Genomic DNA, 20,598 nt, shown 5'->3' with positions numbered 1-20,598 from the left:
CTCTGTCAGAGTGACCATCGGGTTCTTGGCCACCTCCTTGACTAAGGCCCTTCTACCCCAATCGCTCAGTTTGGCCGGGTGGCCAGCTCAAGGAAGAGTCCTGGTGGTTCCAAACTTCCTCCATTTACAGATGATGGAGGCCATTGTGCTAATTGGAACCTTCCATGCTGCAGAAATGTTTCTGTACCCTTCCCCCTATCTGTGCCTCCACACAATCCTGTCTCTGAAGTCTACAGACAATTCCTTGGACTTCATGGCTTGGTTTGTGCTCTGACATGCACTGTTACCTGTGGGATCTTCTATAGGGAGGCTTGTGCCTTTCCAAATCATGTCCAATCAACTGAATTTACAACAGATGGACTCCAATCAAGTTGTAGAAACAGCTCAAGGATGATCAGTGGAAACAGGATGGACCTGAGCTCAATTTGGGTCTCATGGCAAAGGCTGTGATACTTATGGACATGGGAGGAGCCTGCGATACTTATGTACATGGGAGGAGCCTGAGATACTTATGTACATGGAAGGGGGCCTGAGATACATATATATATATATATATATATATATATATATATATATATATATTAGACATGGGCGCCGTCAATAAATTTGTTTCGTTCTGTTCCGTTACGGTTCGTATTAAAATTAATTCGTACTTTGTATTTCGTGTCTGAAATTCCTTTTCGTTTCGTACGAAATACAAATTGTCGTTAGGTTCGTTAATTTGTATGAACGTTCGTTACGATGCATTTAAAGGCAAAAATATACCTCAATATGACAGTCGATGCTGATGGAAGTTTGGTTTTTATCCGAAATACGAAATTCCGTTGAAGAATTTCCTATCCGAAATACGAATTTTCATTAGATGAGAAAAAGAGAAGCGGATTGTCTGCCATGCACCGCTGGTCCAGTTTTTGCCTGCTCCTCCTGGGGCTGCTTATTATGAGGGGCTCCCACCATCCCTGTGCTGTGCTGACTTCCTCCTGGGGCTGCTTATTATGAGGGGCTCCCACCATCCCTGTGCTGTGCTGACTTCCTCCTGGGGCTGCTTATTATGAGGGGCTCCCACCATCCCTGTGCTATGGTGGGAGCCCCTCATAATAAGCAGCCCCAGGAGGAAGTCAGCATAGCACAGGGATGGTGGGAGCCCCTCATAATAAGCAGCCCAAGGAGAAAGTCACCATAGCACAGGGATGGTGGGAGCCCCTCATAATGAGCACAGCAGAGGTACAGCCCCAGGAGGAAGTCAGCATAGCACAGGGATGGTGGGAGCCCCTCATAATAAGCATAATGACTGAGTCGTCGATGCGACGACAACTGATCCGAAATCCGACATTCGTAAACAAAAGTTCGTATTGCGTACAGAATTCGGACGCATGGCAATTCGTATTTCAGATCCTTCCGAACGTACGAATTTTGGGAAATGAATCACACATGTTTAATATATATGAGGGGGGCCTGAGATCCTTATATATATGGGAGGGGGGCCTGAGATACTTATGGACATGGAGGGGGGCCTGCGATACTTATGAACATGGGAGGAGCCTGCCATACTTATGAACATGGGAGGAGCCTGCAAAACTTATGAACATGGGAGGAGCCTGAGATACTTATGAACATGAGAGGAGCCTGTGATACTTCTGTACATGGGAGGAGCCTGTGATACTTATGAACATGAGAGGAGCCTGTGATACTTATGAACATGGGAGGAGCCTGAGATACTTATGAACATGGGAGGAGCCTGAGATACTTATGAACATGGGAGGAGCCTGAGATACTTATGAACATGGGATTTTTGGGGGGTTTTATTTCTTATAAATTTGCAAAGATTTCAAACAAACTTCTTTTTTTATGTTGTAATTTATGGGTGATTGTAGAATTTTGAGGAAGATAATGAATTTAATCAATTTCGGAAAAAGGCTGTAACATAACAAAGTGTGGAAAAAGTGAAGCGCTGTGAATACTTTCCGGATGCACTGTTAAACCTGTCATTGACATTATTTGTATTGAGCCGATCACATAGATACTTTATACAGTATATACGTAACCTAATTATCCTATAAATGAAGATCGTTCACCTGTAAAATGTTCTGTACAACAGATGATAGTACATGTATTCTTAGGAACGGAGAGACAGTCCTGATGTGAGCAGAGAGGAAGATAATTGTTGGGTTGGTTATCCTCCTGAACGTCATCTATTGAATCCCTATAATTGCAGAATTCCGCTACTCAACAAAAAACTGATCTGAAGGTCAATGGAGCGCATCAAATCAAAGTGATAATTATTTACACGAGTACGTCAGCTTAAAGAATCAGCTCTTATTCAGCTCTAGATACTAAATACTAAAATTCCTCTTAGTCAGGTAAACATGAAATATTTAATACTGAACTCCAGAAATTCAGCTACTTTGTAAAAACTGCAGGTAATTTCACGAGTCTAAGTCCAAGTCCAAGGAGGTGCCTGCCACCTCATAGGCTTATCTCTATTATTGATATCTGACAGGTTTAAAGTCCTCCAGGAAGAAAAACTCCGGAGCTCCAAGGTGGTCTCAGCTCCCTCAAGAACAGAGTCACTGGAACTAAACATGTCTTCCGCCCCCTCCCCTCCTCCTGCACATTCATAGAAGCCTTTGTATATGAATTCATTCACAAAATACAAAGGCTTCGGAGAATGGGAAGCAGAGTGTGCTCTTCTCTACTCTCACAGCCTGAGCGTGTCCTCTGGGGAGTGCAATAAACCGTCACATATAAGAGAGATAAGTTCTGGAGATGACATGCACCTTATGCCCCGTACACACGATGAGATTATCCGCCGGACTTTCCGAATGAGCGGTCTTGCACACACATGACCACACACGAACTGACTTTTCCGGTAGAGGTCTGCCGGACTTTCCAAATGAACGGACTTGCCCACACATGGACTAAAGTCCATTCATTTTGAATGTGACTTCAGGTACAACGGGACTAGAGAAGGAAGTCAATGTTGCCACCTCCATTGGCGAGATTGACACCTTGCGAGGCCCGTCACCTGGTATGGGTTTTAAGGGTAACCCCTACACCGAAAAACAGCGTGGGGGTCCCCCCAAAGTCCATACCAGACCCTTATCCGAGCACACAGCCCGGCCGGTCAGGAAGGGGGGTGGGGACGAGCGAGCGTCCCCCCCTCTACTGAACCATACCAGGCTGCGTGCCCTCAACATGGGGGGGTGGGTGCTTTGGGGAAGGGGGGCCCTGCGGACCCCCCACCCCAAAGCACCTTGTCTCCATGTTGATGAGGACAAGGGCCTCTTCCCAACAACCCTGGCCGTTGCTTTTCGGGGTCTGCGGGCAGGGGGCTTATCGGAATATGGGAGTACCCTTTAATAAGGGGGCCCCCAGATCCCGGCCCCCCACCCTATGTGAATGAGTATGAGTGGGGAAAAGTGTTAATAAAAAGCACACAACACAGGTTTTTAAAGTAGTTTATTAGGCAGCTCCAGAGGTCTTCTTCCGACTTTGGGGGTCTTCTCGCCGTGCTCCTCCGCTATCTTCTGCTCTTTTGCTGCTCTTTTGCTAGTGGAGGAGCCCGGCTTTCTCCGTCGTCGTCCGGGGGTCTTCTTCCGACTTCGGAGGTGTTCTTCCGACTTCTCCGCGCTTTCCGGCCTCTTCTCCCGCTCTCCGGTTCTTCTGCCGGGCTCCTCTGCTATCTTCTTCCAGCTCTTTTACTAGCGTTGGCCCGGTCTTCTCGTTCGTCGTCGTCGCCATCTTCTTCTTCCTTCTTCTGATGTTGACACGACGCTCTCTCCCACTGTAATGCCGGAGACACGTTGTGTGGAGACTTATATAGGCATAAGGGGCGGGGGTCACCGGGTGATGTCACATGGTGACCCCGCCCCTTATGATGTCAGAGTCCCAGGGGATGCTGGGCCCCATGCCCATAGACACCGACAACTAACGGCCAGGGTTGTCGGGAAGAGGCCCTTGTCCTCATCAACATGGGGAAAAGGTGCTTTGGGGTGGGGGGCCGCAGGGCCCCCCTTGCCCAAAGCACCCACCCCCCCATGTTGAGGGCACAGGAGGGAGGGGTTCAGGAGGGAGGGGGTGCTCGCTCGTCCCCACCCCCCTTCCTGACCGACCGGGCTGCATGTTCGGATAGGGGTCTGGTATGAACTTTGGGGGGACCCCCACGCTGTTTTTTGGCATAGGGGTTACCCTTAAAACCCATACCAGGCAACGGGGCTCGCAAGGTGTCAATCTCGCCATTGGAAGCAGCGACATTGACTTCCTTCGCTAGTCCCGTTGTACTTGAAGTCATGTTGAAAATGAACGGACTTTAGTCCATGTATGGGCTAGTCTGTTCATTTGGAAAGTCCAGCGGACTAGCACACAGACGAGCGGATTGTCCACCGGAAAGCCGAGCCCACAAACGGGCGGATTGTCCGGCGGACTAAGTCCGCCACATAGTCCGAATGTGTGTGCGTGGCATAATTGGACTTAAGGGCCAGTTCACACCACATGCAGCTCAGTGCGATTTTTTTTAATGCATCAAAAACACATGGAAAGAAGGTTATATGGTTTTCAATAGCATAGTTCACACCAGTGCTTGCAATTCTATTGTGTTCCAGAAAAAAAAAGGAGGAGTAGAATGAATTTTTCCTGCATTGGACTGTACTGAAATGCTGTAAAATGCATCAAAAATGTACTGGATTGCACCTAAACGCACTGCAACACGCATGTCCTTATGTAAGGTAAGAAACAAAAAAGGAGGGGAAAAATGTACTGGACTGCATAAAAAAAACGCACTGGAATATCAAAAACACAAATGCAGAACTGGCGCTTAGGGCCAGTTCACACCACATGCAGTCCCGTGCGTTTTGTTTTCTGCATTTTCAAATGGCATAGTTCACACCGGAGCGTTCCAGAAAAAGAAAAATAGTAGAACATGCTGCATTTTTCCTGCACTGGACTGTACTGGAACACATTGAAAATGCACTGGAATGCACCAAAAACGCACTAGAACACACACGTCATTTAATATTAAGAAAAAAGAGGGGGGGGGAATGCACTGAACTGCATTAAAAACGCATTTGAATTGTGTGTCTATGGTGTGAACTGGCCCTGCAGTCTGGATGCATTCCAGATGCTTTTCTGCATGCACGTTTTTGATGCATTTTTGGTGCATTTTTGATGCAGTTTAGTGCATTTTTTTCCCCCTATTTTTTTTAAGGCCAGTTCACACCATAGAAACACAGTCCAGATGTGTGACCATTGTATAACAGATGTGACTTACTTAACCCACCTTTCACCTTTCCCAACTGCTACGCCCCCCCCCCCATTTACTAAACCCCAGAAATTGAGACCACACCAATCTGGAGTAAAACATGGCCGTAGCAGCCAATTATCTTTATTATAAAAATATTCAAAACAATTAACATAAAATAACATATCTAAATCAGGTAGCAAGGCACTTCCTCCATTGCAACTCCTCCCATTGGTCTGTGCTAGGATAAACCCACCAATCACCATCATAACCATTACGGCACTGCGGTACCCAAACTATAATAGACCTCAAGCTGACAAACTAGCTCAGAGGCCAAACACTGACCGCAGTGCACCTGATCACCAACTTTAGCTAAACTACCATTAGCTGTATCACCACCGACGGGTACTATACCACCGATAGGCCCCGAACTCTTCCATCACTGGGGTTAATCCTTCATCCGCACAGACCAACAGCATGCCACAGCACGCAAGGGCAAAACCTTACCCTTGCGCGCCCTGCCAAACCCTCAAAGCTCGCTGAATCCCATCCTGAATCCCCAGGGACCATAAATCAGTCCCTACATCGTTCAGGTGGACCCCGTCCTTTTTCAAGTAGCGCCAGGTATCCACTTCTAATTCCAGGTGCCGTATAGCCAACCCCACCATTCCTGACCACAAAACCGCTGACCTCCTGGTTTACTTTCTTTCTGGCCCTGTTTATCTTATCCACCGATCTAGCAAACCTCCAAGCCGTCCTAGCCACCATGTCAGACCATCGTGCGTGGAAAGGCAAGGCGGAGCTGGCAAAAATCAAACTTGATTTCCTTCGCTAAATCCAGCATGGTCTTTACACCCAGGTCATTGCCCCCAACGTGCAGCACCAGCACATCCGGAGGCCTGACCCAGCGTGCAAACCTGTGTACCTCCGACACCACCCTGCCCCACAGCATGCCTGGCACCCCCGGCCATCTGATAACTGCATCCTGCCGGGGAAAAACTAAGTTGCCGACCGTCCGGACGGGCATCACCCCTTCTAGCCCCCCAACAAACGTAAGAGTGGCCCACTATCCACACCACTCCCTGATGTCCGCCTGTAAGAAAGGAAGAGAATAAAAAAACAACACAACCCCAAACATCAATATAGAACATAAGCCAGCAGAAGAAAAAACACACACGTAGCTCCCCTTCCCCCACAGGCACGTTATACAACTAGTAAATGTGGGCGGACATATAACTGGAACCGTCTGGATTCCCACCTCCCAATTCGCTTCACCGCCGCCTCATCCAACCCCCACCTGACCGCTTCAGTGGCCGCCCCTATGCGATGAAAATTTCTGATCCCCCAATCCCAACGCCACCAAGCACCGCTTAAAAACCGCTGTAAACTGGAATCTCGATAGGGACCACCCATCCTGATGCACCAAAAATGACCCTCCTACCGCCGGGCGCACAGCCAAAAAACGTTGCACCAACCCAAAAGGGCACAAAGGCGAACCGGGCAAGGAAAACACCTGCACTGTTTTACCCTTGCTCCGCTGATCCGTTTTCGAGCGGCATAACAGAATGGACAACCTGTCCCCCTCGCACGCCACCGCAGCCAATCCCAAACCTCCTTGCTGGTACCGCGATGGACTAACCAGTTCGCTAACCCGCAAAGCCCCAAAAAATGCCAAAGCAAACGCTGCTCTGAATAAAGCCGCCTCGTATGGTGACGAACATGTATCCGCTAATTGCGCCCACAACCTATCCAAAAGTTCGAACGAAACCGGGCGCCTGGAATCCCTACTAATATGAGAGCGCCTATAACCCTTCATAGCCTGTCTGACCCAAAAATCCTTAGTTACGTCCGGCAAACCTTTGAACTTGAACCAAAACACCAGCCCAGCCAACTTTTTATTAAGCCCCGACACAGACACCCCTGCTTCAAAATTCCTTGAAACAAAATAGATAACCAACAAACGTAAGTCCCATTCCTCCTGATCCTCCAAGACCTGCTGCACGAGGGCAACCCATTCCCCCCACACCTTATTGTATGCTGACCACGTCGCCTCGCTCACCGACCGCTACTCGTCCAAGACAATCCTCAACAGCCCCTCCGGACAAGGGACCCCTCGCTGTTCCGACCCCGGTGCCAACTCCCGAAACCTGTCCCACTGGAACCGAGACAAAGCATCAGCGATGACGTTCTCCACACCTGGAAGATGAACAGCATAAATAAACACATTTAACTGTAAACAGCGCAGTACGAGGTGCCTGAACAACTTGACCACCGGCGGCGACGCCGCCGATACCTTGTTGATCCCTTGAACCACCCCCAAGTTATCCCCATGAAACCGCACCTTCAAATTCCGGAAAGCCTCGCCCCACAACTCCACCGCCAAGACCACCGGAAACAGTTCCAACAGCAACATGTTTTTAATAAGGCCCGCCGCTTTCCATGATTCCGGCCAAGGCTCTGCACTCCATTTTCCATGAAAAAAGGCACCAAAGCCCGCTGCCCCCGCTGCATCCGTGTACAGCTCCAGGTCAAAGTTGCTAACAGGGCCCCGACATCCACAGCGCCCTGCCATTGAAGTTAGCCAGAAACGCGTGCCATGTCGCCAGATCATCCCTATGTGCCTTCACCAAGCACACATAGTGCTTGGGCGAGGTTGCCCCTGCGGTACTGGCTGACAGCCGTTGGCAGAATACCCTCCCCATCGGCAGTATGCGACACGCAAAGTTCAATTTACCCAGCAGCGATTGCAACGGCCTAAGTTGCACCTTGCGTAATCCCATCATCCCACGGATCTCCGCTTGGAGCGCCCTCAACTTCTCCTCAGACAGCCTACATTCCATCTTCTCAGTATCCAACACAATACCCAAGAAGCTCAACACCATCCGCGGGCCCTCCGTCTTGTCCGGGGCTTCTCAGCAACATGTTCCAACGTAGCCAACAGTATCGCGCACAACTCCGAAGCAGGCGGGCCCACGCAGAGGAAGTCGTCCAAATAATGTATTATCGAATTCAGTCCAGCGACGTCCTGCACTACCCACTCAAGGAATGAACTGAATCTTTCAAACAGCGCACAAGACATGGAACAACCCATGGGCAGGCATCTACCGACGTAGAATTCCTCCTGCCAATGACAACCCAGCACCCGGAAGCTTTCCGGATGGACCGGGAGCAGACGGAAAGCCGATTCAATATCGGTCTTGGCCATCAACGCTCCCTTCCCATACTTCCTGACCCAAAAAAACGCTACGTCAAACGATGTATAAGACACCGTGCAGATCTCAGGGTCAATAGCATCATTCACCGATCCCCCTTTCGGATACGAGAGATGATGAATGAGCCTAAATTTGTTAGGCTCCTTCTTGGGCACTACACCCAAAGGGGACACCACCAAATTCGGAATGGGCGCGACCGGGAAGGGGCCTCCCATGCGCCCTAGCGACACCTCCTTCTCCAGTTTTGCAGATACCACCCCGGAGTGCAGTAATGCCGATCGCAGATTGCGCGCCAACGGGGGCGCATCACCCAGTTGCGCCTGGATACGAAAACCCTCCGCAAACCCCCGAGCCAGCAACTGCGCCGGCTCCTGATCCGGAAGATCTATCGAGCAAAGGCAGCATCTTTCCCACTTTCACCGGTGTTGTCCCCTTTTCCAACAGCATCACTGGACTTGCCTTTGCCCTGCTTGAAGCAGCGGGACAAGGGGTGTCCCCCGCCGCAGCTAGAGCATTTGTGCTTGTACTTGCACAACCGTCCGAACCTACAAGATCCCTCATTGAACTGCCAACACACCCCTTTTTTCCTTGTGGCCGATTGTCCGGGGTTAGTGGACCCACCGGCCCCCCCTGGAAAAAACTGGCTAGTTGACCTCGCCGAGGTCATAAGGGGCATCCATGAGCTGATGTCCTTATGATCCCATCTCAAGGACCGGCGAATAGCCCTCCGCTGGCGCAATTGCTCATCATAACGCAACCAAGAAGTTCCCCCATAGACTCTATAGACCTCTCCCACGGCGTCCAGGTAGCAAAACAGCGCCGAGCAGTGTTCCGGGTTCTTTTCCCCTATCACACTAGCCAAAATAGCGAACGCTTGTAGCCAATTAGTAAACGTCCTGGGAATGAGCCTATATCTCCGCTTCTCCTCGTCCTCCTTCTTGTGATCCTCCGGCCTCACCCTATCCAGATTAAACTTCTCCAGCGGCAGAAGGGCAAAAATCTCTACGTATTCCCCTTTCCATATCTTCTCCCGGATCTCAGGCTTCAGATGAGCCCCGAGGGGCCCCTCGAAGCACACATAAACCTCACATTTCGCCGCATCCGCCAAACGGACCAAGTCCTGTTTTTTGGTGGTCTCAGTGGTAGCCCCGCCCCTTGGTCAGCCACCCCAGCCACCGTGCTGGCAGGCGCCGCCGGCTCAGCAGCCACCACCGCCTGTCCCCCCGACCCGCCCCGCACTCCCACGTCACCCCCAACCCCTGAACCCGGGACCACCCACTCTGCCGCCGAGGCCTGTTCCCCACCCACACCAGGCTCAAACCGGTGGACCAGCTCCTTCAAACCCGTCAGAAAACCACGTAAACCCACATCTGCCGCTGTGCGGTCCGAGACCAACGCGGCCGGAGTAGAGGGCGCGGTCCCAGCTGGCCGCCCCGTGCAGCCCTGCACCACCCCCGCATTACCTCCCACAGTACAAGACATAGCAGAAAAAACAGAAGCAGACTCACCGCGGTGCCTGGATGGAGTCCCACCAGCCGAAGGTCCCGAGTCCACCGGAAGTCCCTGCTGCCCCTCGTCCTCCGACTGCGAAAGCTCCCCCTCCGAGCGGACTTCCGCCAACTCCGCCTCGCTCGCCGACTGCCCTCCAGCGGAAGCGTCACTGGATGCCGGGGATCCGCGGATCTTCCTGTTCTTCTGCAGCACGCCAGATCCGCCCACCGACTTCCACAAAGACTTGCCAGGGCCCGCTCGCCTTCACTCGCAGTGCCGTCCAAGACCACTGCCTGCAGCTTGCCGTCCCACCGCATGGAACACCTGCAGTCCGTCCCCCCCTGGAGTGCCACCTGCTGCATACCCTTGGAGCCCAGCGGCCATCTTCCCGGGCGTCCCCCTTGCAAGCCCCGCCCCCGCCGTCTCAAGGCCTAGAGCTGGGGCCCCCGTACAGTCCTGGGCCTCCTGCCCATGCCAGCATCCGACTTAAAACTGCCAGCGCCACCCCCCCGCGTGTCCAGTGCCAGTGCTGTGTCTCCCGGTGCCCCCCCCGCCGAAGGCCCCGCTGCGAGCTTCGCGGGTGGGCCTGAGTGAGCCCTGCAGTCTCTACCTTGCTCTCCACAAGTCCCAGCGAGTGGGGGGGGTCTGGTGAAAAACGAGCCGGCGGCCACTCGCGCCACGCTCGCGCCGACTCGCCTGCCCAGCCGCTGGGGGTACCTCACCCAGCGCCGCCGCTAGCCGTGCCTCTAGCCATCCAGGTCCCCTGGATGCCGATTCGGCCTTCAGCTGCGTGAAGAGCTCCTCCACGGCGGCCAAATCTCGCTTCTTCCTGCAGACTGAGGAGGGGAAGAGCCGCCCCCTCTACACATTAACTGTGCTCCTCCCCTCTCAGCCTCTGCCACAGTACCGTCCTCTCACCACTGCTCCCGTCTCTGTTAACCATGTCATGCCCGCCCTCCGCCTATGCTCTCCTTTCCTTTTGCTCCGAGCTTTCTTTCCAGGTGCTTTTCTGCATGCGTGTTTTTGACGCATTCCAGTGCATTTTTTTCCCCCTCTCTTTTCTTAACCTTAAGGACATGTGTGTTCCAATGTGTTTTTGGTGCATTTAAGTGCATTTTATAGCGTTCCAGTACAGTCCAGTGCAGAAAAAATGCAGGATGTTCTACTTTTTTCTGCAATACACCAGAACTGCAGGCACTGGTGTGAACTATGAACTATGAAGGTGTGAACTACTTCCCATGCGTTTTTTGATGTAGAAAAAAACAACGCACTGGACTGCATGTGGTGTGAATCGGCACCTAAAGGGTTACTTTAATTTTTTTAAACATATTATACTTGACTCCTTTGTGCAGTTGGTTTTGCACAGAGTGGACCCGATCCTCCTCTTCTGGGGTCCCTCAGCGGCGCTCTTGGCTCCTCCTCTTCTTGAGTGCCCCATCGGAGAAGCGCTCTCCTTCAGGAAAACCGTGCGGGCGCGCTCCCGAGTCCTACTGCTGCGCCTATCGACACAGACAGCGGGACTCGGCAATGCCCCCGGGTCCTTTGATTTGATTGACAGCAGCAGGAGCCAATGGCTGCGCTGCTACTAATTTATCCAATCAGGACACCCGACACCGGCTAGAGCTGGTGTGCTTGTCCCCGGGGCAAGAAAGACCCAGTTCAGGTAAGTATAACGGGGGAGGGGGGGAAGGGTCTGCTGCATGACAGGTGGGTTTTCGCCTTAATGCATAGAATGCACTAAGGTTAAAAAAACACAAGGGGTTAAAACCCCTTTAAAGTCATTGTGAACAGTCACCTTATAAAACATATATTTTTGCAAAGATATAAAACAAAAAAAAAACAACTTTTTTTTAAATAAATGATCCAGTCTCAGCTGCATAAGACTGGGGGGGGGGGGGGCAGCAGTACACTAAGCGTGCCAGTAAATAGTTGTGCAGCAGGGGCATGTGATCATCAGAGGAGAGCACACCGAGTTCCCAGCATTGCTAGAGAACTGACCGCAGTGTGCTCTCCTGCTTAGTGTGGTCAGTTTTTAATAGAAAACAGAGGGACTGCCAGGAACACCAGGCCCAACACACAAAGGATAGCGATACAAAGAGAACAGGGGACGTTCCCATACCAGTACATGGTACAGCCGCCACATGTCAGGGATATGAAGTGTTGGGGGGGAACAAATAATGTGCCTTCGCTTTTTGCAAAGTTGCTGAATTCCTGGACTTTTGCTAAAATATGAATATTTCATATTTGTTACAATTCATCGAGCCAACGGGACATCGGAGTCCAGCGGGATTCACACCCTTCCCTCCGCCTCTGTAGATGAAGGCCGTGCTGGAAGCATTGGAAGCATTGTGGGTGCTGTAGCTTTCGTAAAATAGTGACTTTATACAATAAAAATAAAAAAAAATGTATAAAATGATCAAGTTACAAACATTAAATATTAAAATGTAAAAAAATAAATAAAAAAAAAATAAAATAAAAAAAATAAAAACACTCCGGTTTGCCGTTAAAGATTAAAGATGGAAACTTACAGTGCGAAATCCGACTTCTTTCATGAGATCCGCCATCTCCTCATCCACACCTGTAAATATGAACAGAGACTGAGAACGTCGTCCATCATCACACCACCTTCAGCTGGATACTATCGGGATTTGTTAAACCGTTTTTTTCATGAAATTGTTTGGTGTGCACGATTAAGAAATGATATTGCATGAATACGTTTTATTTATTATTACACAAGTCTCTATGCCAGCTATTCTCAAATTAGGATTCTGTGGAATCCCAGGGTTCCTCCAGAGCAGGAATATCCAAACTTTCTAAACAAAGGACCAGTCTACAGTCCTTCAGACTTTAAGAGGGCCAGTAGGAGAAGACAATGCTTCAGGCTTGGTGGTCAGTTGGAGAAGAAAAAAAAAAATACAGTGTGTGGTCAGTAGGAGGAATAGTGCCCCACTGTTGGTGTCAGTGGGGGGATATATTTGCTCTCCCCAGGAGCCTGCATTCACTATATCTGTTCTCCCCAGGAGCCTGCATTCACTATATCTGGTCTCCCCAGGAGCCTGCAGTCACTATATCTGGTCTCCCCAGGAGCCTGCATTCACTATATCTGGTCTCCCCAGGAGCCTACATTCACTATATCTGGTCTCCCCAGGACTCTGCAGTCACTATATCTGATCTCCCCAGGAGCCTGCATTCACTATATCTGGTCTCCCCAGGAGCCTGCATTCACTATATCTGGTCTCCCCAGGACTCTGCAGTCACTATATCTGCTCTCCCCAGGAGCCTGCAGTCACTATATCTGATCTCCCCACAGGGGCGGACTGACAACTCATGGGGCCCCCGGGCAATAGGAGATTATGGGGCCCCCAGGCAATCAGACATTATGGGGCCACACAGTATACACAAACACACACACACAGTATACAATCACACAGTATATACAGACATGTTTCTATTAGCTGAGAAGGTAGTGGAGAGGTGGGGTAGCTATAATCTAAGAATTTGTAAACCAAAAGGATGTTGGTAAGGGACATTTCAGAGACAGATGTAAAAAAAAAAAAAAAAAACAGATTTTTACATACTTTCCCTGGTTTTACTGAGTTTGGCAACCCTGATGGGGCCCCCTAGTGGCATGGGGCCCTCGGGCAGTGCCTGAGTAGCCCAATGAGTCAGTCCGCCCCTGTCTCCCCAGGAGCCTGCAGTCACTATATCTGGTCTCCCCAGGAGCCTGCATTCACTATATCTGGTCTCCCCAGGACTCTGCAGTCACTATATCTGGTCTCCCCAGGAGCCTGCACTCACTATATCTGGTCTCCCCAGGACTCTGCAGTCACTATATCTGGTCTCCCCAGGAGCCTGCATTCACTATATCTGATCTTCCACAGTGCACAGAACATGGCAATGCACTTATTTTAGTAAATATAAATTGCTAAATACCCTTTCACCACAGCAGTATATAGCAGTCGTGTAACTTCTATCAGTGTCTGGTTAAAGCTTGTAGGAGGAGCTTTCATTCTCCTCTGACTGTCCCATCAGGCTGCAGGACCCCTGACCCTCTGCCTGAATGGTGCTGATTGGCCCTGTGCTGATCACATGCACCCTCCCCCAAAAAAACAAAAAAACGCTAGCAATACACCAAACTGAGCATGTGCAGAGCGACTCCTAGGGCTCTGTGCTATCAGCAGGTATATATTGGGGACAGTGGAAAAGGGGGAGGATCAAAGAAGACAGGATTAAAAAGCCTTTTTACACAATGCAGAAGATTAACCCCTTAGGTTCCACAGCGAGTATAACCATCATGCTTTACTGCATATACAGACTGATTTTAATGTTGTGGGTTTAGTAACACTTTAATTTACCAAACATTGGGTATACTGTGCTTGCGTGCACTAAAATTCTTTTAGTTTTTGCCTGAAAATCCGTACTTGATAAACGGCTATGCAAAGATTGTGTCGCAAAACAAAATTCCAACTGCCACCATTTTATTCGCCAGCATTTTATTCTCTGCTTTCAGAAAAGATATAATGTTTGAGGGAATTTTATACCAAATATGTTGACTTTAATGTTGGTGAAAAATAAATGAAAAAGTAAGAGGAGGTGGCTGTCTGCACTCCAAGCTTCAAAATCCACTCTGCAGTTCACAGCTGCACTGATATTTATGGTCTTCATCCTTCCCCAATCAGAGGCATTCGTCATCTTCAGGGGGGACCTTCACAGATTCAAAGGGTGGCTACCTTTTTTTTTTTTTAACTGGATTAACCCCTTCAATACCAGGCACTTTCACCCCCCTTCCTGTCCAGGCCAATTTTCAGCTTTCAGTGCTGTCACACTTTGAATGACAATTACCGTATTTATCAGTGTATAGCACGCACTTTGTTCCCCTGAATATAGGGGGAAAATCCGACAGCGTAGCTCGGAGGGGAACGAGTGCAGCCGGAAATCACTGAGCCGCCGTCTCCTCTCCACTCGGCTCACACGTCACACACATAGTCCCGTTTCCGCCACCGGCATTGGACCAGTGTTCTGTCGATCACAGGAGCTTGTCCAATGCCGATGGCGGAGGCGGGACTGTGTATGTGACTGCCGACTGAGAGCAAACAGATGACGGCTTAGTGATTTCATATGAGAGATGGTGAGCTGCATTGATGGGGGAGATGGGAACAGATCAGGCTGCATTGAGGCTACAGATGGGCACAGATCAGGCTGCATTGAGGCTACAGATGGGCACAGATCAGGCTGCATTGAGGCTACAGATGGGCACAGATCAGGCTGCACTGAAGCTGCAGATGCAGGGCCAGATTAAGAACATCATGGGCCTGGTGCTGAGGATTTTGGTGGGGCCTTTTATAAACAATAAATAAATAAAAATGCAAACTATTTTTTTGTTATAGCAAATTAAATTAGAGAGAGAGGGAGGATGTGAGAGAGAAAAAGAGAGAGAGAGAGAGAAAGGGGATGAAAGAGGTGTGAGGGGTAAGGGAGGGAGGATGTGAGAGAAGGGGGGGGGGGGGGGCGTGAGAGAAAGAGGATGCACATGAGCATGTGTGGGAATGACATCAACGCAGCCTGACCAAGGCAAGTGACGGAAGGCACAGAACCCAGAAGGAAGTCCGGGTGAAGTTGGAAGTGCCCGGACCCCGCCGGATTGATCACAGCACAGCACTGGAGGGCTCAGTCTGACAGGTAAGTGTATCCTAATGTGCTAATATGCTGTGCATACTTGTACATTATGGCATAACCTACCCCAGGGCCTCTAAAAAGTAGTAATGTTAGAAAAGTTTACTACCGCTTTAATATCACAGGAGCCTCTCATGGGGCCCCCTACTGACCCTGTGGCCCTTGGGCAGTGCCTAAGTGCATAGTTGTCAACATTTAAAAAATATTTTCAGGAACGCTTTTTTTACAAGTGCTATATTTGGAGTAGCTGACATCCCCCGTGTTCCTCTATACATCACAATAGTAATTACAAAATTAAATAAGTACTAATAATGGGGCAGAACAAATATGAGGACTGTGAGATTTCGTTTAGTTGAACTAACAAAAGTGCCCATTCTAGAGCTGGTAACATTGAGGATATTCAGTATAATTTTAAAGAACAGTTTTTGTAGGTAAGAGGCATAGGGGAGGAGTATGGATGGTATAAAAGTGGGAAGTATGTGCAGGTGAGGTAGAGGAATGTGAAGGGTAAGACAGTGGGCACTATGTACATGAGAGGAGAGTAGAGGGTATGACATTGGGCACTATGTATAAGAGAAGAGTGTGGAGGGTATGACAGTGAGCAATATGTACAGAAGAGAAGTGTGGAGAGTAGGACAGTAAGCAGTAATTACAGGAGAGGAGTGTAGAGGAAGGGTATGACGTGGGCACTATGTACAGGAGAGGAGTATGGAGGGTATGACTGTGAGTATTATGTACAGGAGAGGAGTGTTGAGGGTATTACAGTGGGCACTATGTATAGGAGAGAAGTGTGGAGGGTATGACAGTGGGCACTATGTATAGGAGAGAAGTGTGGAGAGTATGACAGTGGGCACTATGTATAGGAGAGAAGTGTGGAGAGTATGACAGTGGGCACTATGTATAGGAGAGGAGGATGAAGTAATCTGGGAAGGAAAAATGTAAATGTTTGTGGAAGGATGTTTAGGGACTGCGTAGTGGTTAATCGGTCCATACATGGGTTGAAATTACACCAATTAAGCAGAGACCAGCCATAGTCGATCTATGTATGGGCTAGCTGGTTTTACACAAGTCAACCTAATAACCAACTTGAGTACAACCAGCCTGTCAGGTTTTCCCCAAAACAATCAGTGCTGCCAGCTATAGTTAGCAACACTGATCATTGTATTCACTGGCAGAACACAATAACACTGCGGGAGTGATTGCCCCATTCACAGGTCAGCAGGTGAGAGGGTGTGTGGGGACAGGCTGGGGAAAGATACTAACCAGTGCCTACCCAGGGACTGACTAGTATCAGAGCCAGATACACACAGGTTACATACGCCACAATCGTTAGAGCGAGAGCAATAATTCTAGCAGTAGACCTCCTCTGTAACTCTAAACATGTCATCTGTAAAAAAATGTAAAGCATCGCTTAGTACACAACAAAAAATTGTGCTAGTGTTATTTTTTATGAATGAAACAGTTTCTTTTCAAAAAAAAGTTTGAAAAATTGCTGCGCAAATGTCATGTAACATAAAAAGTTGCAAAGACCACCATTTTATTCCATAGGGTGTCTGCTAAAACAATATATAATGCTTGAGGGTTCTGAGTCATTTTCTAGCATAAAAAAATGATGATTTTTACATGTAGGGGAGAAGTCTCAGAATGGGCCTGGGTGGCAAGGGGTTAATTATCATAAGTAATATACAAATAATTATTATAAGCTCTGTGAGGTCATCCTCTCAGTCTGCTGCAGAGTCTTCCAGCTTGTATTTATACTGCCGCTCTGTATGAAGCTTCTGACAGGCTGTGCAAGGAGCCCCATATCTCCGGAACCATAGATGATAGCAGCCCCATATTTTAACCAGTGCTGGGGTGGGTCTTTAGCTACCTAGCCCCCCCCCCCCCCCCCCAAATGTGGAGTCACTGTGACTCCTGATCGCTGAGCTACAATCCTCGAAGTCGATCTTTTTTTTTTTTTTTTTTGGACAAATGGGCCTATCTTGAGAAAGGGGCCTGGAGCTGCAGCTCCAATAGCCCCTATGTTAATCCGGCCCTGTGCAGATGGGCACAGATCAGGCTGCACTGAAGCTGCAGATGGGCACAAATCAGGCAGCACTGAAGCTACAGATGGGCACTAACCAGGCTGCACTGAAGCTGCAGGTGGGTACAAATCAGGCTGCACTGAAGCTGCAGATGGGCACAGAACAGGCTGCAGATGGACACAGATCAGGCTGCATTGAGGCTACAGATGGGCACAGATCAGGCTGCACTGAAGCTGCAGATGGGCACAGATCAGGCTGCACTGAAGCTGCAGATGGGCACAAATCAGGCTGCACTGAAGCTACAGATGGGCACTAACCAGGCTGCACTGAAGCTGCAGATGGGTACAAATCAGGCTGCACTGAAGCTGCAGATGGGCACAGATCAGGCTGCATTGAGGCTACAGATGGGCACAGATCAGGCTGCATTGAAGCTGCAGATGGGCACAGATCAGGCTGCACTGAATCTGCAGATGGGGACAGATCAGGCTGCACTGAAGCTGCAGATGGGGACAGATCAGGCTGCATTGAGGCTACAGATGGGCACAGATCAGGCTGCATTGAAGCTGCAGATGGGCACAGATCAGGCTGCACTGAATCTGCAGATGGGCACAGATCAGGCTGCACTGAATCTGCAGATGGGGACAGATCAGGCTGCACTGAAGCTGCAGATGGGCACAAATCAGGTTGCGCTGAAGCTGCAGATGGGCACAGAACAGGCTGCAGATGGGCACAGATCAGGCTGCATTGAGGCTACAGATGGGCACAGATCAGGCTGCACTGAAGCTGCAGATGGGCACAGATCAGGCTGCAGATGGGCACAGATCAAGCTGCATTGATTCTCACTGACCATTATTTTGCTCAATGTGGTTTATCTAAAAAAGTTTTTTTTGTCCTGAAACTACCCTCTTAAATTGGGGTGCGTGTTATACGTTGGCGCGTGTTATATGCCAATAAATACGTTACGTGGTCATACAACATTGTGCACATATGACATTTGTATCATTTTTCTCACACAAATAGAGCTTTCTTTTGGTGGTATTTAATCACAGCTGGGGGTTTTACTTTTTGACAAACAAAAAAAAGACTGAAACAAAGAACATTTTTTTCAAATTTTCGGTTAATGAATTTTGCAAATTAGTAATTTCTCTTCTTCACTGATGGACACTGATGTGTGCTGATGAGGCTGCACTAACTGGCACCGATGAGGCTTCACTGATATGTGCTAATGGGTTCTGATGTGCGTCGATGGTCGCTAATGGCCACTGACTGGCACTGATGGAGCTGCCCTGATTATCAGTGTAAATATGTGCTGTTACAGGATTGCCGGTTATGGGCACGGAGGAGGCTGCGCTGATGGGCACTGAGGAGGCTGCACTGAGGGGCACTGATGAGGCTGCACTGATGGGCACTGATGAGGCTGCACTGAGGGGCACTGATGAGGCTGCATTAAGGGGCACTGATGAGGCTGCGCTAAGGGGCACTGATGAGGCTACACTGAGGGGCACGGATGAGGCTACACTGAGGGGCACGGATGAGGCTGCAATGACTGGCACTGATGGAGCCGCCTTGATTATCAGTGTAAATGTGTGCCATCACAGGATTGCCGGTTATGTGCGCTGATGAGGCAGGCTGCACTGATGGGCACTGATGAGGCTGCACTGATGGGGTTCCACTGAGGGGCACTGATGGGCACAGATGAGGCTCCAATGAGGGGCACTGATGGGGCTCCACTGAGGGGCACTGATGGGGCTCCACTGAGGGGCACAGACAGGGACTGTTCAAACTGGAGCAATGACTGACATTTTTCAATATGAGGGGCACTGATGGGGCACGGATGAGGCTGCAATAACTGGTACTGATGGAGCCGCCCTGATTATCAGTGCAAATGTGTGCAATTACAGGTTTGCCGATTATGTGCGCTGATGAGGCTGCAGTGATTATCAGTGTAAATGTGTGCTATCACAGAATTGCCGGTTATCGGCTCTCCTTTTCTCACATGACAGTGCTAAGGATTGGAAATGCCGATAACTGCCATTTATTTACAAAAATTTTCGGTTATAAAATTTTGCAAATAAGTAAGTTCTCTTCAATGATGGGCGCTGATGAGGCTGCCCTGATTGTCAGTGTAAATGTGTGCCATTACAGGATTGCCAGTTATGGGTGCTGTTACAGGATTGACAGTTATGGGCGCTGATGAGGCTGCACTGACGGGCACTGATGGGCACTGACGGGCACTGATGGACACTGATGGAGCTGCTCTGATTATCACTGTAAATGTGTGCTGTCACAGGATTGCCGGTTATGTGCACGGATGAGGCTGCACTGACAGGCACGGATGAGGCTCACGAGGCTGCACTGACGGGCATGGATGAGGCTGCACTGACGGGCACGGATGAGGCTGCACTGATGGGCACAGATGAGGCTGCACTGACGGGCATGGATGAGGCTGCACTGACATGAAAAGATGAGGCTCATTAGGCTGCACTGACGGGCACTGATGGACACTGATGGGGCTGTCCTGATTATCAATGTGTGTGCTGTCACAGGACTGCAGGTTATCAGCTCTCCTTTTCTCACATGACAGCGCTGAGGATTGGAAATGCCGAATAACCGGCATTTGTTTACACGTGATCAACTGAGATCAGCTTTATCCAAAAAAGGACAACGATCACAGAGCGCACCAGATACTTGTGTGATTGGCTCATTGATTTTCCCATAAGTCTGCACTAGGATACAGGTCAGATTTTGGGCATCTCCTCTAACAAAAATTACATTTTTGGTAAGATACTCTTAGTCCTCTTTCACACGGATGATGCCTTCAGGTCCGCCTGTCAGTTTTTTGTAGGCGGACCTGAACGGACGCTCCATAGACATCTATGGAGTGTCGGATGACAGCGGTGACATGCATAGTTACCAACTGTCCCGAATTTCCCGGGACATTCCCAGGATTAGGACATTTGTC

The sequence above is a fragment of the Lithobates pipiens genome, unplaced genomic scaffold, assembly GCF_037356315.1.
Source record: "Lithobates pipiens isolate NorthernLeopardFrog02 unplaced genomic scaffold, aLitPip1_a1.2 Scaffold_25, whole genome shotgun sequence".
NCBI classification, from domain to species: Eukaryota; Metazoa; Chordata; class Amphibia; order Anura; family Ranidae; genus Lithobates; species Lithobates pipiens.
Note: the sequence above shows the minus strand (reverse complement) of the source record.